The sequence below is a fragment of the Crocodylus siamensis genome, chromosome 3 (assembly GCF_052110815.1).
Source record: "Crocodylus siamensis isolate JL-2025a chromosome 3, ASM5211081v1, whole genome shotgun sequence".
In the NCBI taxonomy this organism is placed as follows: Eukaryota; Metazoa; Chordata; order Crocodylia; family Crocodylidae; genus Crocodylus; species Crocodylus siamensis.
In genome coordinates, this window is record NC_143397.1 from 85,243,090 (window position 1) to 85,269,460 (window position 26,371).

General features: G+C 45.3%; 1 long non-coding RNA gene across 1 annotated transcript; it reads left to right on the forward strand.

Annotated features, from left to right (window-relative positions):
• The first annotated feature begins 14,088 nt into the window (after positions 1-14,088).
• LOC149868487 (uncharacterized) lies at positions 14,089-20,662 on the forward strand. The gene is made up of 3 exons (XR_016440992.1): positions 14,089-14,229; positions 14,764-14,996; positions 20,461-20,662. It is a non-coding gene; the product is annotated as an uncharacterized LOC149868487 (long non-coding RNA).
• The last annotated feature ends 5,709 nt before the right edge of the window (positions 20,663-26,371 follow it).

The following is a 26,371-nucleotide window of genomic DNA, read 5'->3' on the forward strand; positions in this document are numbered from 1 at the left end:
ACACACCAGTGCAAGTGTTATATATAGATTCCACTGTAAGTATAAAGATAAGATGTATCTTTGGTAGAGGGATTTAAGGCCAGATTTTCTGAACTATTCTGGTGCCAACTGGTATTTTTAAATATATCTACATACCTCATTCCTATTCCTTGCTGAAAATTCTGATGGGCTCCTATCTGCATCTTTAGGTGCCTACATACCCTTTACAATCCGGCCTTTTGATTCTGCCCCAGCATCTGTCTCAGGGATGGGTTCCTATGGGCATGCAAGCCTGGGGCTCATTTTGAAATTATCTCTTTATTAAAAGTAGACCCCTATTGACTAATATTTTGCATTGCCATGAATGACTATTATTTGGAGCTGTATGAAGAGGTCATTTTTCTATGGCCTAAAGGCAATAACAAAAGAGGGCCAATGTGTGGCAGACACAAAAGGGGAGAAGAAAAATACAGCCACAAGCTTTCATGGCTTTGATTTTACTTTGGTTTTGTTGTTGGTGGTGTTGTTATCCAATGGATGAGTCTCTTAAATAATGTTCCAAGCTGCCTGCAAACATTTTACTGCTTTCCCCCAGGTAGAAAGACAAGATTTTTGTTTTCTTCTATTACAAAAAAGAGGTTAAAAACACTACAAGTTAGACCACTTCTGCCATTTTGGTTTGCAACTTCTGAGAGCATTTGCTGTGAATTAATATCCTCAAAGGGATACTTTCCAAGTTTTCTCCTCTGCTCTTCTGTGTCCATTTTCATTCCTATCCCACACAGATTTCTACCAGCTACTCAGTAATCTGGTGATGCCCAGATGAACTTTTTTCGTGTGCTGTTAGTTTTTTTCAGTGGACCAGGACAGAGAGATATTATTATTGCAAATCTTTCTACTCTAAGTAGACCAACGGATGATCTTGCAGTAAAGCTATCAATCAGTACCTTTCCAGAATACCAAAATCACTTTTTTAAAAAAAAATGAAGGTACAGCACACTAACAATAATAAATAAAAAGGTGTCAGTATGCTACATATTTATATTGGCCTTAGTACCACAATAAGGACAAAATTGTTGTCCTCAGCACTTTATGCATGAAGCAAAAAACAGTTCCAGCCTCAAAGAACCTGTAATATAAGTACATGCTGTTTTGCTTTAAATTCAGGATACATTTTCTGGATTGAATGGGTATTTAACTATCAGGAATATGGACATTCACTCAAATATTGTAGTGAATAACCTCTGAAGCATCTTTGGTTGAAGCTACTTATGGAGCTCTTCTAAGATGGACAATCACTTGTCCAGATCTGGTTCTATAACTGGAAAATATTCCTCCCCATTATAGGGCTGTTTCTTTCTGCATTAAGATGTATCACTTTCACTGTCCACCACAGGAAGCTAGAATTTTGCAAGGTACATAGTGCCAAGCCTCCTTTCCAGTGGATCATGCGAGCTGAAAACCCGTTACTATACAAATGCTGAAATACCAGAAATGCCACTGGGGAAGAAGCTTATACCTCCTGAGTTATACTGTATTTCTCTGATTGGTTTGTTAAAGAGATTTGTAGATAGAAAGACAAGAGAACCGTGTTACTGCCAGGTCTCCCAGCACCAGTATTAGAAGAGGCAGAAACATGTGTAAAACACATCAGGGTAAGAAAGATCGCTCTTGCTCCCTTTTTCTCATTGGCATATCCAAGCTGCAAGCCTCCTTTGAGGAAACCAGGACTAAACTGAAAGAGACTAAACTGAAGATTCCTCAATTAACATGAGAAAGGAATCTAAGGTTTTCCACGTGGAGAACCGTTTCTGCAGTCCACAGATGATATACATATGATACAGTTGGTTTTTCCATCACTGTGACTTTGAGAGAGGCCTGGATTCTATTAGGAACTTTGGCTCCTGGTGTAGTGGTTGTAAGTGGTCTCTAGTCCCCTTAATTATTGAAAATCTGGGGGCAGAGAGACAAACTTTTAACAGAGACTCAGTAGCTAGTCTGAATATGAAAAAAATATCTGTGATAAAAGGGAACTGATTGTGAGAGGAGTAAAGGGAGCAGCTACATAAAACTTATTTGTGTCATCCTTGGGAAGTTCTCCCTGTGGCTGAAGCAAGAGGTGTGTACAGTTACTACACTAGGTTGGAGATTGTGAAGTTGGGAAAGTATTCTTCAGCCTAGAAAGCAATGGCTTAAGAAAGGACGTGTTAGGGCTTCACAAGGCTGAGAAATGACCGGGGGGATTGTGGGAAATCTAAACTGGGCCTAGGGTTAACATACATCTGGGTTTTCCCAGACATGTCGTCTTTCTGAGTTCTCCGATCTCTGTCCAGGTGTTTTTTTATAATAGGAACCAATGTCTGGGATTTTGCTGTACTCCACTGACAGCAGTGGGGGGAAGGGGACTGGAGGCAGGGGCAGCACTGCAGGAAAGGTGTCCAGGTGTTAGGGCTAGAGCAGGGAGGGAGAGACACCTGCCCCTCCAGTGGGGGAAGGGGGACCCTTTGAAGGCAGCAGGGAGCTCTGTGGCAGGGCCAGTGCCTGGGCTCAACGGGCTGGGCAGCCCCAAGAGACACTGCCTGGGGAAGGAGGAAGTTGTGACCAGGCCACTTGGCATGGTGCAGGAGCCTGGCATCCTCTCCTCTTCCCTCCACCCTGCGCTGGGGCCAGACTCGCTTTGCTATTTCCTGCGTGAATCGGAGCCCCCACGCTCCAGCCTGGTCACAACAGGGGCAGCTGAGGGCCCCCTCTAGAAGAGCTGGGGTGGGCAGGGGCTGCAGGCTGGGAGTGAGGGGCACTGGCAGGGATGGAGGTGTGGGAGCTGAGTCAGAAGTGTGGGGCACAGGCAACCAGTAGGCTTTGAAGGCTAATATGACAGCAATGAATCAACAGAGCACTGAAGGTGTGTACAGAAGTTATGTTTTTGTCATTAAAGGACTTAATTGCCATGACTTACAGTACACAGCTTTACAGCACTTTAAAAATGGGTACAGCGCTTTAACCTTGTGAAATGAGGTATTAAATTTGAAGCACTGTACTTTACTGAACCTTAGTAACCTGCAGCACTTTATATAACTTCTGTCTGCTTGTCAATTTTCTGACCAGGAGAGAAGCCCCAGGAGGCTGCGGAGAGCCCCTGCCACCTAGCCTGGAAAGTACAGGGAGGCTCAGAGGGCCCCCCACTGCCCTCACCACCACCAAACACTGCACTTCTCTCATATTTAAAACCAGTGTAACTTTATAGTACTATAACAAGTGCTTTAAATTACAGCACTATAAAACATGCACAGAGAGCTTCTGTACACACCCTGAGAGAAAGTTCTATAAACTCCTTCTGCAGTCACTGTTATTGGGATTGTGTTATTGTGGGCTTCAGTACTAGGAAGTGTAGATAGGGTGACACTGGCTGCATCTACACAAGTCATGTCGTACTTGTATACACAGAACTACCCAGTAACCAGAACTACTGAGCAGTCACATCACCAAATGACTGTTTCATGATGCTGATTGTGCAGTAGCTCATTACTACTGTGTAGTAGCGTCGCATCATGCTACTGTAGGGTTACCATATTTTCAGTGTAAAAAAAGTGGACACCTGTGGGGGAGGGAGGGGAGAAAGGGGGCATATGACTGTGGGGGGAGGTAGTGATATACCCATGCCCTTCCCCTGCCCCTCACTCCCATGCCACAGCCTCCCCAGCCCTGCTGCTGCCCCCTCACTCCTGTTCCACAGTACAGGGGGCAGAGGGTGAGGCTGCAGGGTGGAAGTGAGGGGCACTGGCAGAGCTGGGGGTGTAGGAGCTGTGAATCGGGAGTGCAGGGCACAGGCAGTGCCAAGGGAGTTGGGAGTGAGGTGTCCCCCTAACAGATTTCCTCTTTTTTTGGAACTGGAAATATGGTAACCTTAAAACTGGCTTACTTGAACTTCCAGCTGTGTAAAAGAGAAGAGCTATAGACAAGAAAACACTTGTGCTGTAACTTATCTAAAGCTGTCAGTGGCAAGCTTAGGTCACTGCACAAAAGCAAATGGCAATGCCATGATGTTTTTCTGTCTGGCAGCAGGTGCCAGATAGAAAAGACTGGAGGATATGGTGAGGTGAGCACTGGACATGTGAGAAGCCTGCAATCTACTGATAAGTAAATAAAGGGAGTAAATCACAGAATAAGAAAACTGGAAGTTGCAGGGCAAAAGAGGTGGCCATGCTTACCTAAACTTCTGAGCAGTTGCTCCCACAGAATAATTTATTTGGCATTTGACAGTCCGATGATCACAAATGTATAACTGTCACCATTTTGCCTAGAATGGCTTTAAGTTGTTCCTTTTTGTCCCCATTACTACATTTTCCAAAACAATGAGTTAGCAAATGTCTATGGTATCTTGCAATATCTCTGACCTTCTTAGTGTGTTGTATTTTGACTGTTGATATTTTCTAGCTCTTGTCCACTCAGGCTGTATAAACAGAACAGAAGTGACAGATAGGAGAGCAAATGGCAAAGTGTAGGTAAAGAGTTTCTTTGAATGTCGCATATATGTTATTATTAGGTGGTAGCACATTTGGGGTAGAAAACCCTTGCTTTTTTATTTCACCTTTATAAATTCCCTGAAAGTGGGGCTGAAAATTTTGCCTTTACAGTGTGGTATATACTGTAGAAATCAGTGCACTCACTGACTGTCTGTCTTGGAGGCTGAAACAGGAATTCTTGCCAATATCTGCTGAAGATATTAAGAGTTGTACTTTATTACATTGCAGTCCAGTTTAGTCAGTAAGCTGCGAAGAAGTGGGGGAGCCTTTCAGTCTAACAGAACACATTTTAGAGTGGGGGGTGTTTCATTTTCCCAGTGAGTTCCTACTTCAGCAAATGACTAGCCCACATTGCAGAATGGCAGCATGCCTGCCTAACAATAGAAGCTGAAATGCTTGAGATTTTCTTAAACTAGATATGCTCCCTAGGGTTTTGTCTGTGCCCTCTGAAAAAAAATACCCACCATCGAATCAGGAAAACAATATCTGCCCTGTTTGGAGAGAGTCTGAACACTGCTGTGGTCCAGAGCCTGTTTGTGTGGATTTCCTTCAACAAACAAACAAGTTGCCTGTGACCAGGGAGCCAGCGAACAGGGACTGCCAACAGGGGAGCAGATTGCAAGCAGTTTGTAGGCCAGTTTGTGGGTAGGAGTACACGGGAGCTTCTGACAGAGACTTCAGGTAAGTGAATGAGGAGGGGGGCTACTATGGGGGTGGTGACATGGAGCGTGGCCAGGGCCCCTGCCCTGCTGCTGCCTCTGGCCCAGATCTCCTGTGAGGCCTCCACCCAGACAGGCCACTTGGATGGGTCAGCTGTGCCCCGGCCCCCTTGTCTATGGTGGGTGTCTGGTGGGACTTCTGAGGCCCGGGGTAGAGTGGGAGGTCGGGGGTTTCCTTGCCTGTGCCATATGTGCCCAGATTGAGGCCCTGGAGGAACAGGAGATGGAACTCCAGGCAGAGGTGAGCAGGCTGTGTGGGATCAGAGCTGCAGAGGATGAGACTGATGGATACTTTCATTCTCTGCAGGCCCAGACACACACACAGACACCATGAGAGAGTCCCAGGACAGCTTAATGGAGGACAATCATCTCCAGAGCTAGACAGGGTGTGGCTGTGACTGCTTCCACAACACAACTGGGGAACAGATACAAAGCCCTGGCAGCACTGGAGGATGATGCATCAGAGGAAGCCACAGGGGAGACACATCTGTAACAAACACCAGGCAAGCTAAGCAACAACCAAGCAGCTGGAGGAAAAGATCCCAAGTCATTGTGGTGGGCAACTCCCTCCTGAGACACACGGACTGGTCTATCTGTCGACTGGATCCTACTGCACAGGAGGTTTGCTTCCTATCTGGAGCCAGGATCCGGGACATCATTGCGAGGATTCCCAACCTCATCCAGCCCTCTGATTACTATCCCATGGTCCTCATCCATGTGGGCACAAATGATGCTGCCAGGAGTAGTCCAGACCTGGGACATACTGCACTCTTGGCTGAACAGGGAAGTCCAGGAAAACGTAAGGGAAAAGAAAGAGGTATACAGGCTGTGGAAATGGGATAGCTACCAAGGAGGAGTATACCTCCCTGGCTCACACTTGCAGGGAATCAGTTGGGAAAGCCAAAGCAAGATTAGAATTTAGGCTGCTGACAAAAATTAAGGACAACAAAAAGGCCTTCAGGCATATAGGGTGCAAAAGGAAGGTGCAGGGTAGCACAGGACCCCTACAGAACAAACTAGGACAAGTGGTGACAGAGAGGGGGGACAAAGCTGAGCTCTTCAGTGAGTTCTTTGCATCTGTATTCCTAGATACAGACCAAGACAAATCTCCCAACTGGATCATAGATAGACACAGGAGGGACACTAGCCCACCAACTGTTACCACAGACTTAGTGAAGGGGCACTTGGAGGGGTTCAAATTAGCGGGCCTGGATGAACTTCATCCAAGGGTGCTGAAGGAACTGGCCAGTGTCATAGCAGAGCCGGTGGCACAGCTGTTTGAGCACTCATGGTGCTCTGGTCAGGTCCCAAAGGACTGGAAAAGGGCCAATGTGGTCCCTATTTTTAAGAAGGGGAGAAGGGAGGAACCAGGAAACTATAGGCCAGTTAGTCTCACCTCTGTCCTTGGGAAAACTCTGAAAATAATCATTAAGGATCACATTTGTGAGAGCCCATCAGGGGAAATAATGCTGAAAGGCAATCGGCATGGGCTTATTGCAGGTAGATCCTGCCTAACTAACCTTCTTTCATTTTATGACCAGGTTACAAAATGCTTAGACGCAGGAGTCGAGGTGGATGTCATCTACCTAGACTTTAAGAAGGCCTTCGATACAGTATCTCATTCCGTTCTCATGAATAAACTGACAGGCTGTGATGTAGATGATTACACGGCCAGGTGGGTGGCAAACTGGCTTAGGGGTTGCACCCAGAAAGGGGTGGCTCATGGGTCGATATCAACCTGGAAAGGTGTGGGCAGTGGATGCCCACAAGGCTCAGTCCTTGGAGCAATGCTATTCAATGTCTTCATCAGTTCACAGGGGATACCAAATTATGTCAAGACCTAGCTGTCTCTTTCTTCTTTAGTGTGCACATTCTCCATTTTTGCCCTTTGTAGCAGCTGACTATGATACTGGGGGTGGGGTTTAAAGCAGTTTCTGTCTTAACCTGTAGTTACTTACGTATCGTGGGCAAAACTATAGAAACAGAACTTGGAGGACTTCAGTGATATTACAAAACATGGGGTGCTGTAAGGATTAATACGTCTAGGGCTTCAACTTTCTGTGATGATTCTTATGTTTAACCTTTATGAAGTATAATTTTTACAACAGCCTACCTGCTGGGTTGGACTTTTGCCAAGAGAGCCATTAATGATGTTTTTGTTCTCTGCTTTCTTATCTGTTTGTATTTGGTACACACAGGCTCCAGGAGCAGGTGAAGGTATTCTCCACCATCAGTTTGAGGGAACAGGCAACAACTTCTGTCCCTAGCTGTTCATTATAATCCCCAAGTTTATTTCTTACTAAGGGAAGTTTATTTCTTACTCATCTCAAAAATATATTTAATTACGTTTATATTTTTAAAATTGGTATGTTTCTCTATATTCTCTGTATTTTTGCTAATTATATACATTAGCAAAAACACAGAAAGTGTACTTATAATCTCATACATTTTTTGCCTACTATTATCTGTCTGAAAGTCATAACTTCTGGGAAGAAGGAAATATCTCAAACCTTATATCAAACATGAGAAAACTGAATTCTGAATAGTGCAAGCAAGGTTTATCTGGCTATGTTCATATTTCAGTAGCTTTATCTTATCCCTTCTGAAAGGTCCTGATGTTCCACTAACCATGCTATGTTTTTTTCTGTTATTTGTCTCTTAACCCTGGAAGTTTCTCTCTTCCCAGTTTCACAGCCATCCAAACTGTTTTTAATCATTGCTGTGCCTGCTTCTTTCCTCTGACCCGATAAAGATGCGTTGCATGCAAAATCTTGTTTAAGGCCCCTCTACACATACAGGTAAAGGCATAATGGGATCTAATGCACAATCCACACATTTGTGTCTCCATTCATGCCATATGTGCATGACAGGAGGCACGATTGTGGGATCATGCATTAGATCCCAACTTGCCTTATTCCCAGTGCAGGGGGAGCCCAATCCCAGGCTTCCCCTGCCCCAGCAAGAAGCAAGTTCTCACAGATGGGAGCCGCTTACCTCCTTGCAGAAACCTCCAGGGCTAAGAGATTATGTCTGTTGTGATCTTCCAGCCCTGGGAATGAGACCCCGCAGGCTGGGTGACAGTAACTGCAGTCTGGATGGAGCTCTTTATGATGTGATAGGTTTGATGGCTACTTTGCATGTGTAGCTGGTTTCAAGGTAATTGCACAGTTAACCATTTATTTGTGCAACACCTGTAATGTGTAGTGGGGCTTAAATCTACCCCAGCTATTCAGTTAGTCCAATAAAAAATATCACCCACAAATCCTTGCCTCTTAAGAATGTGTGTGTCATTTTTCCAATCCTCTCAAGCATAAAGCATTAGAAAACACAGAAATATATACTTCTGTTTTAAATAATAGTAAAATCTCAGGTTTTTTCTTTAGCACACATAGTGGAAAAATGCTAATTGCTATTTTGAACAGTCAGAATAAGACTGCCTCTTTAATTTTTTCTATTCCAATAGTATTCATAGTTATTTCTATTTTAAATTAGATTTCATATAAAAGTCTAACACATTCACTACCTAGATTCTAGAATAATAAGAATTGCTGAAGTAAAACTCTACGACACCCAAACTAGTATTAGTTGTTTAATGCATAACAAGGGTCTCAGCTATTGAATTTATTGCACAACTTATTTTTCCAGTCTTCAGTTCACCACCTGCCACATGTATAAATTGACAGCCAGAGCATAGCAGTGAAAGGATGCCTGTGTAATTAGTCACTGGTAGCTGAATTATGCCAAAGAAAATGCAGAGTAAATAAAGAAGAACATCAAAGATATATGTGCTATAATTCTGTCAAAGAAAAGCTGCTGGAGTCTCAGTGAGCTTAGATGTAGTTTTAAGTAGAGCTGAAGTCACTATAAATTTAAAAGTCTTGAATCTTCTGGCTCATTTTATGGGTCCTAGAAATTTGCGATCCAGCTTTCAATAGCTGGATGGGTCTTGCCATCAGTATTTTAAGGAATAGAAGAAAGGGAATGGAAGAAGAAAATAACCACATTTCCCTGAACAGCTAAAAGGGGTTAGAATTGTAGGTTGTAATCATAAGCTTTTCTTACCCTTCACCTAAATAAGAAGCACATTCAACTTTCGGGTTTAATCTTTCTTTGTAATTCATGTTCTCTAGCACCTTGATTGTTTCTGCTGCTCTTCCATTTGTCAGTGTCTTTTTGATAGGAAAGTGCCTGGAACTGAAAGTAAGACATCAGTTTATTTAGCTATCAACTGGTGACCAGTTATCATGCATACTGAACGTGTCTGAAGTGAGAGACAGACCTAAAACAAATCTTTCTTTAATTCTAATCTATTTATACCACAGCGAGCATACTCAATATGTATATAACCAGTAGATAATGGATGCCTAAATGTAGTTATTACTATTGCCCCATAATTATATATAGTGATGTAACGTTTTGTTAAAAATTCCATTTTTGTGATCTGTAAAATACAAATATTCACTAGCTTAAATATCTCAAAAGTGGCTAAAAATGTAAACACCTAAATATCTAACTTTGTAAGTAAATATTTAAATCCATATTAAATTAGTAGAAAACTGTTGTCATATTCCCACTAACCTATATTTCACTGTTCATTTATATGGAGCATCTAAGGATGCTGGTAAGAGTGGTGTCAGCCTTCCAATCTTCTTTTGAACCCCTTTCAAATAGGCATTGTGGGGAGTATTTCTATATTTCTTTTTCAGAACCCAAATGCAACTCTCTGCAGCTGTCTTGGAGCTGAAGAACTCTTTTTATAGGATCCTTTTTCAACCAGAGTGGAAAGCTTGTGCCTAACTGATAAACGTCATAAACAGTGGTAGTTTATATTCATTCCTTTTTTCCAACAGTTCATTTATCACCTGAGGGTGATCTGTTGTGGAATATTCTGATTAATGGCTTGTCTGTTCTTGTGGAAATCTGGAATCCAGCACTAATAAGATGCTTGCTCAATAGCTTAGAAAAGCAAGGCAGTATGTTGTATATTGCATTGGACATTGTTATACTTTGAGTGGCCTCATTTCACTCTGCATTTTTGCTTCTTAAAGTTTATCATCTTAAATGTTAATTGGGTTTCTCAGTATTTTCTGTCCTTGTCATGTTAAATGCATATTTATGTTGATCTCTCTCTCTCTCTTTATTTAATAGTATGAATAGTTTCTTATTTATTCTCGTGGTTTGAGTCTATTGCAATACCATTTAATTATAAACCATACTAGTACAGTATAGAGCTCTGTCCCTTCCAAGTGGCCGATCCCTGTAGGAAGTCAATGAGTGGTACAGGTGAGCTTAAGCCCTGATCCAGAAAATGGTTTAGGTACTCTGGTGTTGAGTGGTGCAATTGCTAACATTATGGTATCTGGCCTCAGTAACTCAATTCATCAGCCTCAGTTAGACTCTGTGTTGACAAACATGACTGATGGGGAAAGTTAGTGTATCCTATTTTGAGGCACTTACAATTATCTTGCTGAGTTGGGAGGTACCTAAGCCTAATTAGAGGAAAGGGCATCTTAAATCCTACCCATCCCTAAGTCTTACTCAGCTGCTGGAAATATCTTCCCCCTCTGCAGCAGCAGCAGCCCTCCCCAAGTGGCACCTGCCTACAGTCACCCAGCTCTGGCAGTCCTGGGGGGCACTGCAGCTGCGGAGGGAAGCACCAGGCCCCCACGCAACTCAGGCAGGCAGGCTCCAAGGGAAAAAAAAAAGATCAGGCTCACGGCTATTTTTTTTTCCTTCTGTGAGCCTGCCTTCTCAGGCTGCTGCCTGACTGGGCAGGAAACTAGAAGTCCTCAGAGGTGTTTCATTTTGCAGCACCCTAAAATTTCATAGTTTTATAGTTGATAAGATCAGAAGGGACCTGAGCAGATCATCAAGTCCAACCCCCTGCCGTGACAGGAAAGAGTACTGGGGTCAAATGACCCCAACAAGATGTTCATCTAGCCTCATCTTAAAGACCCCCAGGGTAGGAGCCTGCACCACTTCTCTTGGAAGTTGGTTCCAGACCCTAGCCGCCCTGACCGTGAAGTAGCGCCTTCTGATATCTAGCCTAAATCTACCCTCTGCCAGCTTGTGACTGTTATTTCTTGTCACTCCTGGTAGTGCTTAGGAGAACAGGGACTCCCCCAATGCCTGCTGGTTCCCCCTGACTGGTTTGTAACAGGGCACTCCCTCCCTCAGCCTTCTCTTGTGGAGGCTGAACAGGTTCAGGTCCTGTAGCCTTTCCTCGTAGGACCTGCCCTGCTGCCCCCTGACCATGCGAGTGATCCTCCTCTAGACCTCTCCATGTTGTCCACATCCCTCTTGACGTGCGGTGCCCAGAACAGGATGCAGTACTCCAGCTGTGGCCTGACCAGTGTTGGTTGCATAGAGGGGGAGGATCACCTCCTTGGACCTGCTTGAGATGCATCTGTGGATGCATGACAAGGTGCGGTTGGCCTTCCTGACTGCATCTCCACACTGCCGGCCCATGTTCATTTTGACATCAATGATGACTCCAAGATCCTTTTCTGCCTCTGCACTGATGAGAAGGGAGTTCCCCAGCCTGTAGGTATGCTGCTGGTTCTTCCTCCCCAGGTGCAGCACCTTGTACTTGTCAGTGTTGAAACCCATCCTGTTCTCATCCGCCTACCCCTCTAACCTGTCCAGGTCCGATTGCAGCCTATTCCTTCCTTCTAACGTGCCCACATCCCCCCACATCTTAGTGTCATCTTCAAATTTGAACAGGGTGCTATTTACCCTCTCATCCAAGTCACTGATGAAGATGTTGAACAGTGCAGGCCCGAGGACCGAGCCCTGCAGAACCCCACTGCCCACGTCCACTCTCTGAGTGCAGCCCTCCAGCCAGTTGGCAACCCATTTGACTGTGTAGGTGTTGACACCACAATCCCCTAGTTTTTTTAATGAGAATGGGGTGAGAGACAGTGTTGAAGACCTTCCTAAAGTCCAGAAAGACTACATCCACTGCTACCCCTGCATCTAAGGATTTGGTCACCTGGTCATAGAAGGCCACCAGGCTGGTCTGATAGGACCTGGCTCTAATGAACCCGTGTTGGTTGCCTCTAAGCATAGTCTCCCCTGCTGGCCCCTCATGGACATGCACCAGGAGAATTTTCTCAAAAAACTTCCTCAAAAAGTTATTTGCTGCATCCCATAGTAATTTAAGGTGCATGACACCACAAAATGGGCTACAGTGGCTGGAGTTAACATGCAAGACACTGCTGAATGTGCAAATAGTAATGCCATCAAAGTGGTGCAAAAGGCATTTAACCTGCCTTAAACCCTCTAAAAAGTGCCATCTACAAACGGCCATGGTCACCCTATCTAAAGAGTATTTCAGGTGCCTGAGGAACAATCCTTTAGGTACCTCATGAGCACTGAAGAAGTATTTTTTTAGGATCACAAATTTGATTTTGGATACACTGGTAGTATAGCAATGGATGGATGAGTGGGGCATAAGCCCCAGGTGCTGCACAGGCTGACAGAACAGAGCTACAGAAGCACTTCATCCTCCTGTCCTCCTTCCCCACATACTCCTATCCTGCACCTTTCTGGCTGCAGCTCTTGCTCCATCTCTGGCTGTGGCTCCAGAGAGAACTAAGTGGTGGTGGCATAGGAACAGGAGCTGCAAGCTTGCTGCTGTTGTGGTGATATGACTTCTCATTTTTTGCTACTGAATACTAGTGTTTTCTTTGACCAGACTGGAAGAGAAGGTGTATGGGAAAGAGGAGACAAAAGAATTGTCAAGGGTGCAGTAGTGGCCTCTGGGGTATGTATATCCTCTTGTAGCTCTGGTTTATAGTCCTTTAGCTGAAACAGCAGAAGCGCATGCATTTAAAGTTATATTAGTGTTCAAAGCCTAGTGATGACTGATGACAGGTATTCATACCAAATAGTCTAAGCAGGAATTTAAACTACTATGGAACTATCTCACCCAATTGAGCTAAAGTTACCATGTGTCAGCAACATATAGGTTTTGTTAATGTAAAGCACATCTTTCCCCCCACCCCATTTAGGGTATATCTACACCACTTCTATAGTGCTTCCAGAAAAGGATGTCACAGAGCACACCCTGCTGACTAGAACATGCTTACAGATACTAAACCAAGAAATGCAGCAGTGAAGGTGTTCCTCTTGAAACTTGTTTCCAAAGCAGTTGAGGTTAGCCACAAGGGATGTTCCCAAAATACCTTTAAAATGCTATCTTAAATTTGTTCCATGTGAGCAGAAGCTGACGGGCAGGACATGTCACAGAGTGAAAGTACCCTCCCTGAGAGCACCAAAGAAGTAATTTAGACATACTCAGGAGTGTCTTGTTCACATAAATGGTTAATCAGTCTCTTTCAGTTGCCATTGAGTTGGCTTTGTCCCTTAGAACAGCATCAAGGCCTTTGTTTTTACTGCTGTTCTTTCTCTGTCTTTTCTAAGTCATCATTCTATATTGTTTGCTGACATTAAAATACCACTTTCAGCTTTGAGCTGAAACTGGGGCTGTATTGACACTCTGTATAAACATAGTTTATACACTAAAGAAATTACAGTCTATTTAGCCAAAGGATGGGAAAAGTAAGGATTAGTCTCCTTTTGGAAACAAGGAACTTATTTTTAGTAACTTTCACAAAATCACGCACAGAGATTCTGGCAGAATTAGGAACTGAGTCCTCTGAACTGAATCGGTCAGTTCATTAGCTACAAGACTCTTCTTTTTGTCTCTTTTCTTTCATGTAAATATCTTGCTACATTCATTTCAATTATTTAGTACTGTAATAGCTCAGAGCACTACACATTAAATTGACTTCTGATTATATGCTCGGGTGGGATGGGCTTCACCTCTCCCCCAAAGGTAAACGTGTGTTCTCTTTCAGGTTGGCTGATCTCTTCCGGCTGGCTTTAAACTAGGCTCGTTGAGGGAATAGGAGGATGAGGATGGAGGGAGCCATGGAACACCAAACTAAGAGAGACCCACAAAAACATCGCAGCCAAGATGAGCAATGAGCACAAGAAATACCCAGGTAAGAGACAGGGGCCCAGATAGTTCTGGGATTAGGGGGGCAGTGCATACACCTTCAGGAGGCTTAAATGCCTCTACACTAATCCTTATAGTATGGGGAACAAGCAGGAGGAACCTGCCCTTCTACTAGCTGACACTAACCCAGACATAGTGGGGCTCACTGAAATGTGGTGGGATCCAGCGCACAACTGGGTGGTAAACATCAAGGGCTATAAGCTGTACAGGCGGGATAGAACAGGAAGGAAAGGTGCAATACAAAACATCAAAGAGCAATACACATCCTCAACAAACAGCACTGGGTCAGAGGAGGGGCACACTGAAGTGCTCTGGGTCAGAATACAAGGGGATGGGGGGGGAAGGGGCTTAACGGTAGGTGTCTACTACAGACAACCCAACCAGAGGGAAGAGCTGGACCGGGAATTCTCAGGTCAGCTCACGGAGGCAGTTAAGTCAAGGGGTGTGGTCATCATGGGTGACCTAAACGATCCAGACATCTGCTGGGAAGAGCAGTCACCCAGTCTGACCACTCACATAGGTTCCTAGCCAAGCTACAGAACCTTCATCTAACCCAGGAGGTGCACAGTCTCACCAAGGGAAATGCCTTGTTGGACCTGGTCCTGGCCACAGGCCCTGGTGAGGGGACTGTGGGTTCTCGACCACCTGGGCAATAGTGATCATCACCTACTGGAATTCACCATCCAGCGCTGGGTGTCAAAGGCCTGCAGCAATGCAGCAGCCCTGGACTTCAGGAGGACAGATTTCAATGAGGTAAGGACTAGTTGGGGAGGCACTGAGGTCCCGGAGGGGAGGGGAGGGGAGTTGGGAGTCCAAGAAGAGTGGTCATTCCTTAAGGAGACATCCTTCAAGCCCAAAGGGTGACAATCCCAAAGCAGATCAAAGGGGGCAAGAGTGCTCAAAAGTCCCCATGGCTCACCAAAAGCATCCAGGAACATCTCAAAGCTAAAAAGGAGGTATACACCCAATGGAAGGGAGGGGCCATCACCAAGAAGGATTATACCTCCATTGCTCAAGAGTGTAGGAGGGCTGTTGGGAAGGCTAAGGCAGAGACGGAACTGAGACTAGCGACTTAGATCAAAGATGACAAGAAGTCCTTTTTTAAATACATAGCGGGTAAAAAGAAGGTACTGGATAATGTGGGGCCTCTGCAGAACACACTAGGAAATCTGGTGGTTGCACCAGACGACAAAGCTAACCTTTTTAACAATTTCTTTGCCTCCATTTTTCTGAGCAGGGACCAGGTCATCCCCCACACTGGGATCCCCAACAGACCCAGAGGAGGTGCAGCCAAGCCCAAGGTCAATGAGGACCTAGTCAGGGAACTTCTGGTGGGACTAGATGTGCTCAAATCAGCAGGTCCGGATGATCTCCACCCAGAGTGCTGAGGGAATTAGCAGAGGTGCATGCAAGCCCCAGCAGGACATTCTAATTAGGGAGGTCTGCCTGCACCATCCAAGGCTTGACAAGGCTTTTCCCCACTGTCTGCAGGGAACTCTTCTCCCCCATTGTGCTGTTGATATTATGGCGCCTTGCAATGAATTGCAAAAGATCAATATTTCTTAAATGGTTTGCTTTTGATTTATTTATACTTTACAGGTAGGAGTAACTGTGTACAACAGGAAAAGTTATAAAATCATTTACTTCTCCTTTAGTTGAATTTGTCCTAGCTACATGAAAAAACTTGAGATGGTCTTATTGTCACTTGACATATACTTCTGTACATCTCTACTTAGAAAAACTAATCACAAGTCATCATTCTAGCATGTACAGGACTGCAACTGCAGTGATTCTTTATTCTGAACTTCAGGAGGAAAAGTGCTAGGAGTCTTGCACTAACTGAATCATGTAGTCAATGTACCAAAAGCAGTCATCAGTAAAACTATATTTGAATTAATAAAAAAAAAAGCCACCCTGTTCTGCGCATCAGTTTTCTGACAATAGCCACAAACTATGCTTAAAATAGCCTGTGTTTAATGTGAATGGAAGACCCTTTGTAGGGTTTATTTCAAAACTGTAATGGACAAAGTACATGAAAGTATATGGTACTTTAAAAATTATTACAGGGTTGGAAGGGAAGATGGGGACCATTTTACCCATTAGATGTCCTTAGACTAAGTTCTATGATCAGTGGCTGAGTCTACACGAGGCACTGACTGTGCAGGAGCTCATTACTTCTGCGCAGTAGCTCATTAATACAGCGCAGTAGCATTGCTTGGCACAAAGCATGACGCAATGCTACTGCATAGGAGAATGAGCTTCTGAGCATTCAGCATCACCAAAAAGTTGCACAGGGACACTACTGCACAGACTCCACCTGGAGTAACCTGCAGCACACCAGAGCACACGTGGCAGAGGAATTCCTCAGGGACAACTACCAGCAGCACAAGGTGTCGTGACTGCAGTCATTTAGTACTTGTGTATGAAAATACTAAAAGACTGCAGTAACAACTTCACAGTTAGATGCAACAAGTATAGGATCTCCTAATAGGATCTGGGAAAGCTTAAAGCTATCTAGTTGAAACACTGATCAAAAGAAAAACAAGCAAAAAACACACATTGCTGTCTCCTTGAATTATGTTGTGCAGTATTTAATTTGTCTTCAAAATAACTCCAGGTGGGCCATATTGATATCTCTCCTTAATTTAAAAGATGGAATTGTAGTTTAAAATGTAGATCTACCTCTTTGCCTGGGATTTGAAGTTTCAATGGCATCCCACACCAAAATTCCATATTTCTGTAGGAATGTGGTATATATACACAATGAGACAGACATAACAGGCCCTGACTTGTCAATAGCATTTCTGTGGATAGATCATTATGCTTGTAAGGGTCCCACTGACTTTAATGATATGCTGTAGAAGTTCTGTAAATCATAGTAGCGTTAGGGATTTTTTTGGTCTGTTTTGTTGTTTAGGATAAAGCTGTTCTTTTTAGCCTCTGCCATTTTTTAGTTTGTCATTTGGAGCTTAAGAAACTATTTCCTTTGTTTGCATTGTGTTTTAGGTAGCTTACAACTTTAGGATCTGTCCAGATGAGTGTGGCTGTGCAGTATGTGGCACCACATATCACGCGTTCAGCTGTTCTACACACTACAAGGGAGCAGCATTGGGAGGAGGGGTTGAACCCTGAATATCCCAAAAAAACTCAGGCAAAAAATAAAGGTGGACTGGTGCATGCAGGGGCATCATGTGCTGGAGCATGGCCGGCCAGATCCACACTCCAGTTGCAAGCCAAGCTCCAAGGCTAGGGAAAGACATTCAAAAAGCCTGAGCCTGAATTGATTCAACCTTTGCTGGTTAGTCTAACCTGGCTAGGCTGAATTGGTTTGTAACTGGACAGACATTCTCGCCAGACTGAGAAAATTCAGGCAGCGGCTCATCCGGCAGTGGGTCAGCCTAAAGGCTGGGGGGGCACTAGAGCAGCCTTCCCTTCCATAGTGATGAGCTGAGAGGTGCATGGCCAAGCCCCAGCAGGATATTCTGATTAGGGAGGTCTGCCTGTACCATCCCAGGCTTTTTCCCACTGTCTGCTCAAGGGGCGGGAGTGTTGCCAGCCCCCAGCTAACACTCTGAGGCAAGTGGGGTATGCAGTGCTTGCATCTGTTGATGATATGGAGCTTTTCAATCTCCCTCTCCTTGCTTCTTTATATAGTCTGCAGCAAACTGAGAGGCAAGCAAGCCAGCAGGGGGCTGATAACAGTGTTTATCACCCCATCAGCAAAACAATATCATCTCTCCATTATTTCAAATTCGTCATAAACAGCTTACCAGCTGACCTGTTGATTAGCTCCAAAAAGCCCTAAACAGTCACTGTTCTGTTTGCCTGTCCCAGTGAAATTGGAGACACACACAAACACCTCTCGGCATTAGGTAGCATACTATATATCTAAGGTCCATGGGACTGGGATCCATGCTGTGGGAGATGAGAGGGAGAGAGGGGGGTATTCCTGCTTCAGCTATGAGCAACAAGAGGAGGTAGGGCAGGGGGAAACCAGGCAGACCCTGCTGTGTCTGTAGTCTCTGCCAAAGCTCCAGCCAGGGAGAAGAAGGGAGGGGCCAGCTCTGCTGTGGAGCAAAGAGCTCTGCCCAGTCCAGAGAGCATGCTGGGATGCTGGGGGTATCTAGTTTATCTTAAACCAGCAAGGGGTCTGGGACAGACATTGCCATAAACCAGTTTGACCCAAATCAGTTAAGTTGGATACTACATTCAACCAGGTTTATCTCAAACCAGTTTTGGCCATTTTCAAACTGGTTTATGAGCATGAAATAGCTGTTCTGTTACAGCTTTAAACCAGTTTCTGATCACTTAATCCAGTGTGTGTGTAATGTCTGTCCCTAGCCCAAATGGCAGGATTGCCATTGCTGCAACCCCAAGAGGCCCCCAGGACTGCAGATAAAGCTGCTGTGACCAGCACAGTCTTACCCCAGCCTCCTCTACCTGACCTGGGGTAACCTGCAGCACACCAGAGCAGACATGGCACAGGCATTCCTCAGGAACAACTACCAGCAGCACAAGGTGTGCCACTGCTGGTGTTTCCCAGGGAAACAAACATCCACATTCATCTGGACATGAGCTTAGAGGATGTCTGAAGCAACTTATTGCCTGTACAGGTTCTATTTCCAACTAAAATTGACTTCCTGGTCTTCAGTCTGTGAACTTTTGTGAACCAAGTTGTAACATGATCCTTCCCTCAGTTTAGCAAAGTGTATACTAAACATTTGAGACATTTTCCCATGTTGTCTATATCCTTACATTTACCATCAAATAATTTTCTTTTACAATAATTGCTTCATTATCTGGACACTCACTACGGCCAAGTCCACGCATACAGGCACATTCGGTTTGTGGTGCCTCAAACTGCATGTATTGTACAATAAACTGTGTGCTGCACTGCGAGTTTGCAGTGTAGGGGCAAAATTTGCTACCAGGATTTCCCAGTAGCACAAATCCCAGGAAGAAAAAGTGATGCAAAGCACGTGAAAATAGTGCCCACCAGGATAATGGCAAAGATGGGGCCTAGAGCTGCCTGCTCCCCCATCTCCACACACTGCAGAGTGCCCCACTCTGAGGCACACTAGCCCTAGCTGGCCACACAGCAAAGAGAAGCTGGATGGGGCACTGCGCCTCAAGACAGGGGAGCAGGCAGCCTCAGCGTGGGGGCAGAGATGCTCCCCTGTCTCAGCATGCTGCAGAGAAGCTGGCTAGGGTGCAGTGCACCTCAGTGCAGGGGCTCTGCAGCATGCTGAGATGGGGGAGTAAGCAGCCCTGGGCTGCCTGCTCCCCTGTCTCCCATGCTGCTCCCCAGCTGGCTACTGGCTAGCCCCACATTGAGGCACCCTGTGCCCCAGACAGCCCCCCTTCCATCGCTCCCCACAGCACATGGAGCCCAGCCAGGTGCCAGGAAAATCTGGGCATGTGCAGTTTTCCCACAGCGGAAGAATGTGTCCTACAACAAAGGGCAAATGCAGGGGTGTGTGCTGCAGAACAAAATAGTTGCACAAATTTGTGCTAGTACTATTGGTGCCACTGCAAATGTATGCCTCTGTACATCCTGAAGTGGCTTACTAGTACTCAGAATACCATTCTACCATTGATGGATCCTGTCACAGAATGTGGGCAGTTTGCACTTTGCTCTGCTGCATTTTGCAGCCCGCTTGCCTAGCTAGCTTGGTACCACAAGGGTTAAATAATTACTGAAGCCTAAATAGAGGAAGGCAGTGCAGTGAAAGTGAGCAATCCTGTTGTCTCCTAAGACTGATTTACAATGCTTCACAGTGCGGGAATAGCTTTCAGCAGTCAACAGAGGTCAAGACAGCTGTTATCAGAAGCTTTCCATTTCAGTATTTGCTCATGTGATTGATGCCATATCTGTGCCCACAGCAAGCAGGGTAACAAATGAGATACCTTCTGCTCTTGGTAGAGTTGAGGCTGACCTCCTACAGCAAGTCAAAAACTGAATGGGGCAACTAGTTGTAAACCCAACTTATGTCAACTAGCCTTTGCAAAGGAAAGCCTTGGTGTTGAATAGATTCCACTGAAGTAAATAGTACCATGTGTCTTTATTCTTTAGATGTGCAAGCATATATGGTTTCAACAATAAAAAAAACCACCTGGCTTTTGCAATGGATAGTAAAATAATAGTAGGTAGGGCCCCTGTCAGACATTGTTTCCATCAACAGGTTATCATGCCATGTGACCTATTTTATGTTCACAGGACAAAATATCCAGAGGGAGTAAAAAGCACCCAACAGAGTAAATAGCTCTACCAACATGGAAAGCTAGAGAGCTGCCGGCAGGGACTGCCAGCCTCTTTCCCACACCTTCAGCTATGCTGCTGATGAGAAGTGAACTTTGAGTGGCAACAAAGATGTACTCTTCTGTCTGTGCCTTCACCAGAAAGAGGTGCTAATGACTCCTTAAAGAAACTTGCAAGGCTGGTTGGGGAAAGGGAGGAGGGGTGAGTAGGGGTGGGTGAAATGGGCCCTATTCAATTCAGATTCAGCCTGAACCCGGAGCAGTAATTCAATTTGTTGATTCAGATCACTGTCCCCAATTCGATTCAGCCAAATCTGAATCTGAAGATTCAATGCTGATTTGAGAATCAGCGATTTGGACATAGACACAGCTTTAAATGTTTTTTCTGCATACCTTAAGGTACCAGCCATGGCTTGTGAACACTGTGATGGTGGGGCAGATGCAGTGCCCCACAGAAGCACAGGGCCTCGCCCCCCCCGTGTGCTCGGTGACAAACACAGAAGTGGACTGGAAGTATTTCCAGTTCCACCGGGGAGCACCCACATGCCCCCCCAGCTCGGCAGTCAGCCATGGAAGGACCCTGGGTGCCACCCCCCAAGACCCAGGAGGCACCAGCCACCGAATCTCAGAATCAACAGAATCAAATCAGGGACCAAAGCTTCGCACAGCCCAAGGAGTGAGTCATCAATCATCATGACATTTTCTACCAAGGCACTCAAGAGCAGCAAAGTTCAGCAAGAGTCACAGAGTGTTCCCTTGCAGGAAGGGACATAGAAAGAGAGGGAGCAGTCTACCTAGCCAGCAGGAGGACCTTTCAGGAAGACCTCTGGGATGCTGGCTGTGGGTGGTAGTGACATGTATTGATGTATGCAGTGGTGGGGAAGCCAGAAAAGTCTAACAGTATGTGTCTGTGGCTTGCACAACTCTGGTATGTGTACTGAAATGTGAGGCACTTGTACAACACTAAGGATTGTTGACACTACTATTGTTGGTGCAGCATGTGATGCTGACATGGTATCAGCCTGAGTTCTTTGTACACTTGAAACTACCTATGACTAGAATGGGACTTGTGAATGCCCAAGGAATGCAAGATCAGACTCAGTAAGATAGAATAAAGTCATGGAAAAAATTGTCATCTAGTTTATTTTAGAATGTATATTTTAGTAACCAATTTAATTACATATGTAATTATATTGTCTGCAGAGGAAATAGTTTTAGAAATAGGAAGCTGAATTTGAGAACACCAAAGAAAAAGCTGTAGCCAGAAATACCTCGTATAATGAGAAACATCCTCATGGCTGACCTTCCTTTTGTTAGTGGCAACTAGTATGTTAGTGGCAACTAGTATAGATCAAACTGCTAGGAAATAAAATTCATCAGATTTATACAAAGACAGTCTGTAGAGCTAGATATAAACACTTCTTCAGACACAGTCTGAATTCAATTGAAACCTGATTCATAGTCTGGATATAGCATATAGCATATGGAACACTCCCTGCACCCCTTGCATTATTAAATGCAAAACTCATTTATCTTCCATTACAATTGAAGTATAGAGATTGTTTTCTGTGTTTTATTTTTCTCTAGGTCATACTGGAACCAACTGAGAAGAAAGCATCTCTCTCCCTCTTTCTGCAAAGTATTTTTCATTTGGGAAAAGATAAAACAAATCTGCTTCCACTTGCTGATTACATAATAATATCAGATATTACATAGTAATATTATGATATTAAAACATCATCAATAACTAGCTAGTGCTGATTTCTTAAGAACAGAAATTATAGATTTGGGCCAGAACAAGGTCTATAATATCTGAAATTGTCCAGTGGTAAGAAAATCCAATATATTTATAACCCTCCTTTTGTAGGCACAGGAATACCACTTGTTATGCTTTGGGGGGGGGAGGGGGGGAGGGAATTGGGACAGAGGCTATAGCTCTGGTGTGTTGCAGCATATTTGACATGGATTACAGTAACTCTTTTTTTAACCCTCATTTTTCTTTATCTGTCTGTTCAGGAAAGATGAAATTATGTCTTAAAGTTCTAGATGTTTAGCTTTTTAGGACTTGGGACTGTACTTGTGAGAAATGGATTGGTAGTCCTGTCTAGTTACTAGTTTTCCCTAGGTTATTATTCCAACCTGTAGCAGCTTAACTTTTAGGTTAGAGTCAACTACTTAATCATCCACACTGCAGAGAAAAAGAGTCCTCATGAGCTGTATTTTATATCTCTTTCCTGCAATTTGTAAAGCCAGGTGACTTCTAGGATCAGCTTCTTGAAGAGGATTTTGCCAGCAGCTGGTAGACTGATATTTTGTTCCCTATCTTATTAAGATTAAAGCTGCATTCAAGTCTTTACTAGAACTCTGAATGCTGGCCAATAAATTCCTGTTACAAAATCACTGCCACGTAACTGGTTGATTTGGTCTTCAGTATAAACTTTAAAGCTTTTATTAGTTTACGGGGGGGTGGGAGACATTCCTAAAGATATTAAATACCTACCGATATACCTCTGTTGAGAAGGTTTTTTCTAGGTCTCACCACATCAGCTGTCTTCTGTGCCTGTATGCTTTTCAGAATGTTTAAGTCACAGATTATTTGCATCACTGTGTGACAGATGTCTGTTCTGAAGAAGTCAAGCTGTTATGTTTCTTAATGGGAAAAGGGAAGCCTCATGCAATAAAAGTGAGTCAAGGAACTTACACGCAGACAAGCTCACTAGGAAGCATACGATAAGAATATTGCTTACAGTATAGTTGAAACAGTCCACTCTGTGCAGGATATAAAACCTGTTGGAGAACTACTCTGGACTTCAAGGTGCTTTTCTGATAAGGATATCTAAATCTAGACAAATAAAGGAATTTAGGGGCTGAACTGCAGTCCATTCCACACTAAAGAAATAGCATTTGTTTCTATTTCATCCCTTCTGGTTTCCTCTCAAGTATATTTACTCTCTCAAGTTGCACAGCCCCACCAGGGAAGATGCCTTGTTGGACCTGGTGCTGGCCACGGGAGGTGACCTGGTGAGGGGGCTGCGGCTGCTCGACCACCTGGGCGACAGCGATCATTGCCTGCTGAAATTCACCATCTAGCGCAAGGTGGCAAAGGCCTGCAGCAGGGCAGCAGCCCTAGATTTCAGGAGGGCAAACTTCAATGAGCTAAGGAGAATAGTCGGGGAAGCACTGAGGTCCCAGAGGGGAGGGGAGCCAGGTGTCCAAGGAGAGTGGTTGCTCCTTAAGGAGACGATCCTCCAAGCCCAAAGGGAGGTAATCCCAACATGGATCAAAGGAAGCAGGAAGGCACACAAGCCCCCATGGCTCACCAAAAGCATCTGGGAATGTCTCCTAGCTAAATGGAAAGAAGGGGCCATCACCAGGGATGACTATACCGCAGTTGCTGGGGGATGTACGGGAGCAGTCAGGAAGGCCAAGGCAGGGTTGGAACTGGGACTAGCTTCCCAGATTAAGGACAATAAGAAGTCCTTTAAATACATAGGGGGTAAAAAGAAGGTTCTGGGTAATGTGGGGCCCCTGCAGGACACGTTAGGAAATTTGGTCATCACACCAGATGACAAAGCCAACATATTTAAAGATTGACCAGGAGTTTGCCTGGGAACTGACTGAGGCCGCTTGCTCCAGGACCTTGGTTGTCATGGGTGACTTCAATTACCCGGACATCTCCTGGGAAGATCACTCAGCTAAATCTGAGCAGGCGCAAAGCTTTCTCTCATGTGTGGATGACCTCTACCTGACCCAAGAGGTCTATGGGCCAACGAGAGGCAAAGCGCTGCTTGACCTGGTACTGGCTATGGGGGACGACCTAATCGGCGACCTAGTGATCGATGGGAAGTTGGGTGACGAGCTGATCACCTTCACCATCCGCCGTAAAGCTGGCAAGTCAGTCAGCAACACAGAAGTCCTTGACTTCAGAAAAGCCGACTTTGACAAGCTCAAAAGGCTAGTCGGTCAGGCCCTCAGGGACCATGGCCCCAGGGAGATCGGAGTTCAAGAAGAGTGGTTGCTTCTCAAGGAAGCGATCCTCAGTGCACAAGCTAAATCTATTCCAACACAGAGGAAAGGCAGCAAGAAGGCACAGCAGCCCCCCTGGCTCTCCAGAGACCTAGCGGACCTACTGTGGCTAAAAAGGAAAGCCTACAAAGGATGGAGGACGGGATTCACCTCCAAGGAGGATTACTCCGCGCTGGTCCGGTCCTGCAGGGACCAAACCAGGAAAGCCAAGGCTGCAACTGAACTCCAACTAGCTTCAAGCATCGAGGACAACAAAAAGTCCTTTTTCAGGTATGTGGGGAGCCAGAGGAAAAGCAAGGGCAATGTTGGACCCCTGCTAAACCAGATGGGGCAACTGGCAACTGACGCCCAGGAAAAAGCCAACCTATTAAATAGGTACTTTGCGTCAGTCTTTCATCAGTCCCACGGGATGCCCATGCCTGCTATGGGACAGGGAAATCTGGGAGAGGGGAATCCCCTACCCTCCATCAATGCTGACCTCGTGAAGGAACACCTTGAGAAGCTGGATACCTTCAAGTCAGCTGGCCCTGACAACCTGCACCCCAGGGTACTCAAGGAGCTGGCGAGCGGCATAGCCCAGCCCCTGGCACGGGTCTTTGAAAACTCCTGGCACTCTGGTGTAGTGCCCGAAGACTGGAAGAAGGCCAATGTGGTGCCGATCTTCAAGAAAGGGAGGAGAGTGGATCTGGCTAACTATAGGCCCATTAGCCTGACTTCTATCCTGGGGAAGATCTTAGAAAAGTTTATTAAGGAGGCCATCCTTGAGGGACTGGCCCAGGCTAACATTCTAAGGGACAGCCAGCACGGGTTTGTTGTGGGTAGGTCTTGTTTGACCAATCTCATTTCTTTCTATGACCAGGTGACCTATCACCTGGACAAGGGAGAAGAGATTGATGTCATATATCTTGACTTCAAAAAAGCTTTTGATCTGGTATCCCATGATCACCTCTTGGCCAAACTGCCCAGTTGTGGCCTTGGCTCCACCACGATCCGCTGGCTGGGAAATTGGCTTCGTGGTCGGACCCAGAGGGTTGTGATTGATGGCAGTCAATCATCATGGTGCCCTGTAACCAGTGGGGTCCCTCAAGGCTCTGTCCTGGGACCCATACTGTTCAACATCTTCATTAATGATGTGGACATTGGAGTTAGGAGTGGACTGGCCAAGTTCACCGATGACACCAAACTTTGGGGCAAAGCATCCACGCCAGAAGATAGGCGGGTGATCCAGGCTGACCTGGACAAGCTCAGCAAATGGGCAGACGAGAACCTCATGGTGTTTAACACCGATAAATGCAAGGTTCTCCACCTTGGGAGGAAAAACCTGCAGCACCCTTATAGGCTCGGCAGTGCTACGTTGGTTAGCACTACAGAAGAAAAAGACTTGGGGGTCATCATTGACCACAAGATGAACATGAGCCTCCAATGCGATGCTGCGGCTAGTAAAGCGACCAAAATGCTGGCGTGCATCCATAGATGCTTCTCGAGCAAATCCCGGGACGTCATTCTCCCCTTGTACTCGGCCTTGGTGAGGCCGCAGCTGGAGTACTGCGTCCAGTTTTGGGCTCCACAATTCAAAAAGGATGTGGAGAAGCTTGAGAGAGTCCAGAGGAGAGCCACGCGCATGATCAGAGGTCAGGAAAACAGATCTTACGATGACAGGCTGAGAGCCACAGGACTCTTTAGCCTGGAAAAGCGTAGGCTCAGGGGTGATCTGATGGCCACCTATAAGTTTATCGGGGTGACCACCAGGATCTGGGGGAACATCTGTTCACCAGAGCGCCCCAAGGGATGACGAGGTCGAACGGTCACAAACTCCTGCAAGACCGTTTCAGGCAGGACATAAG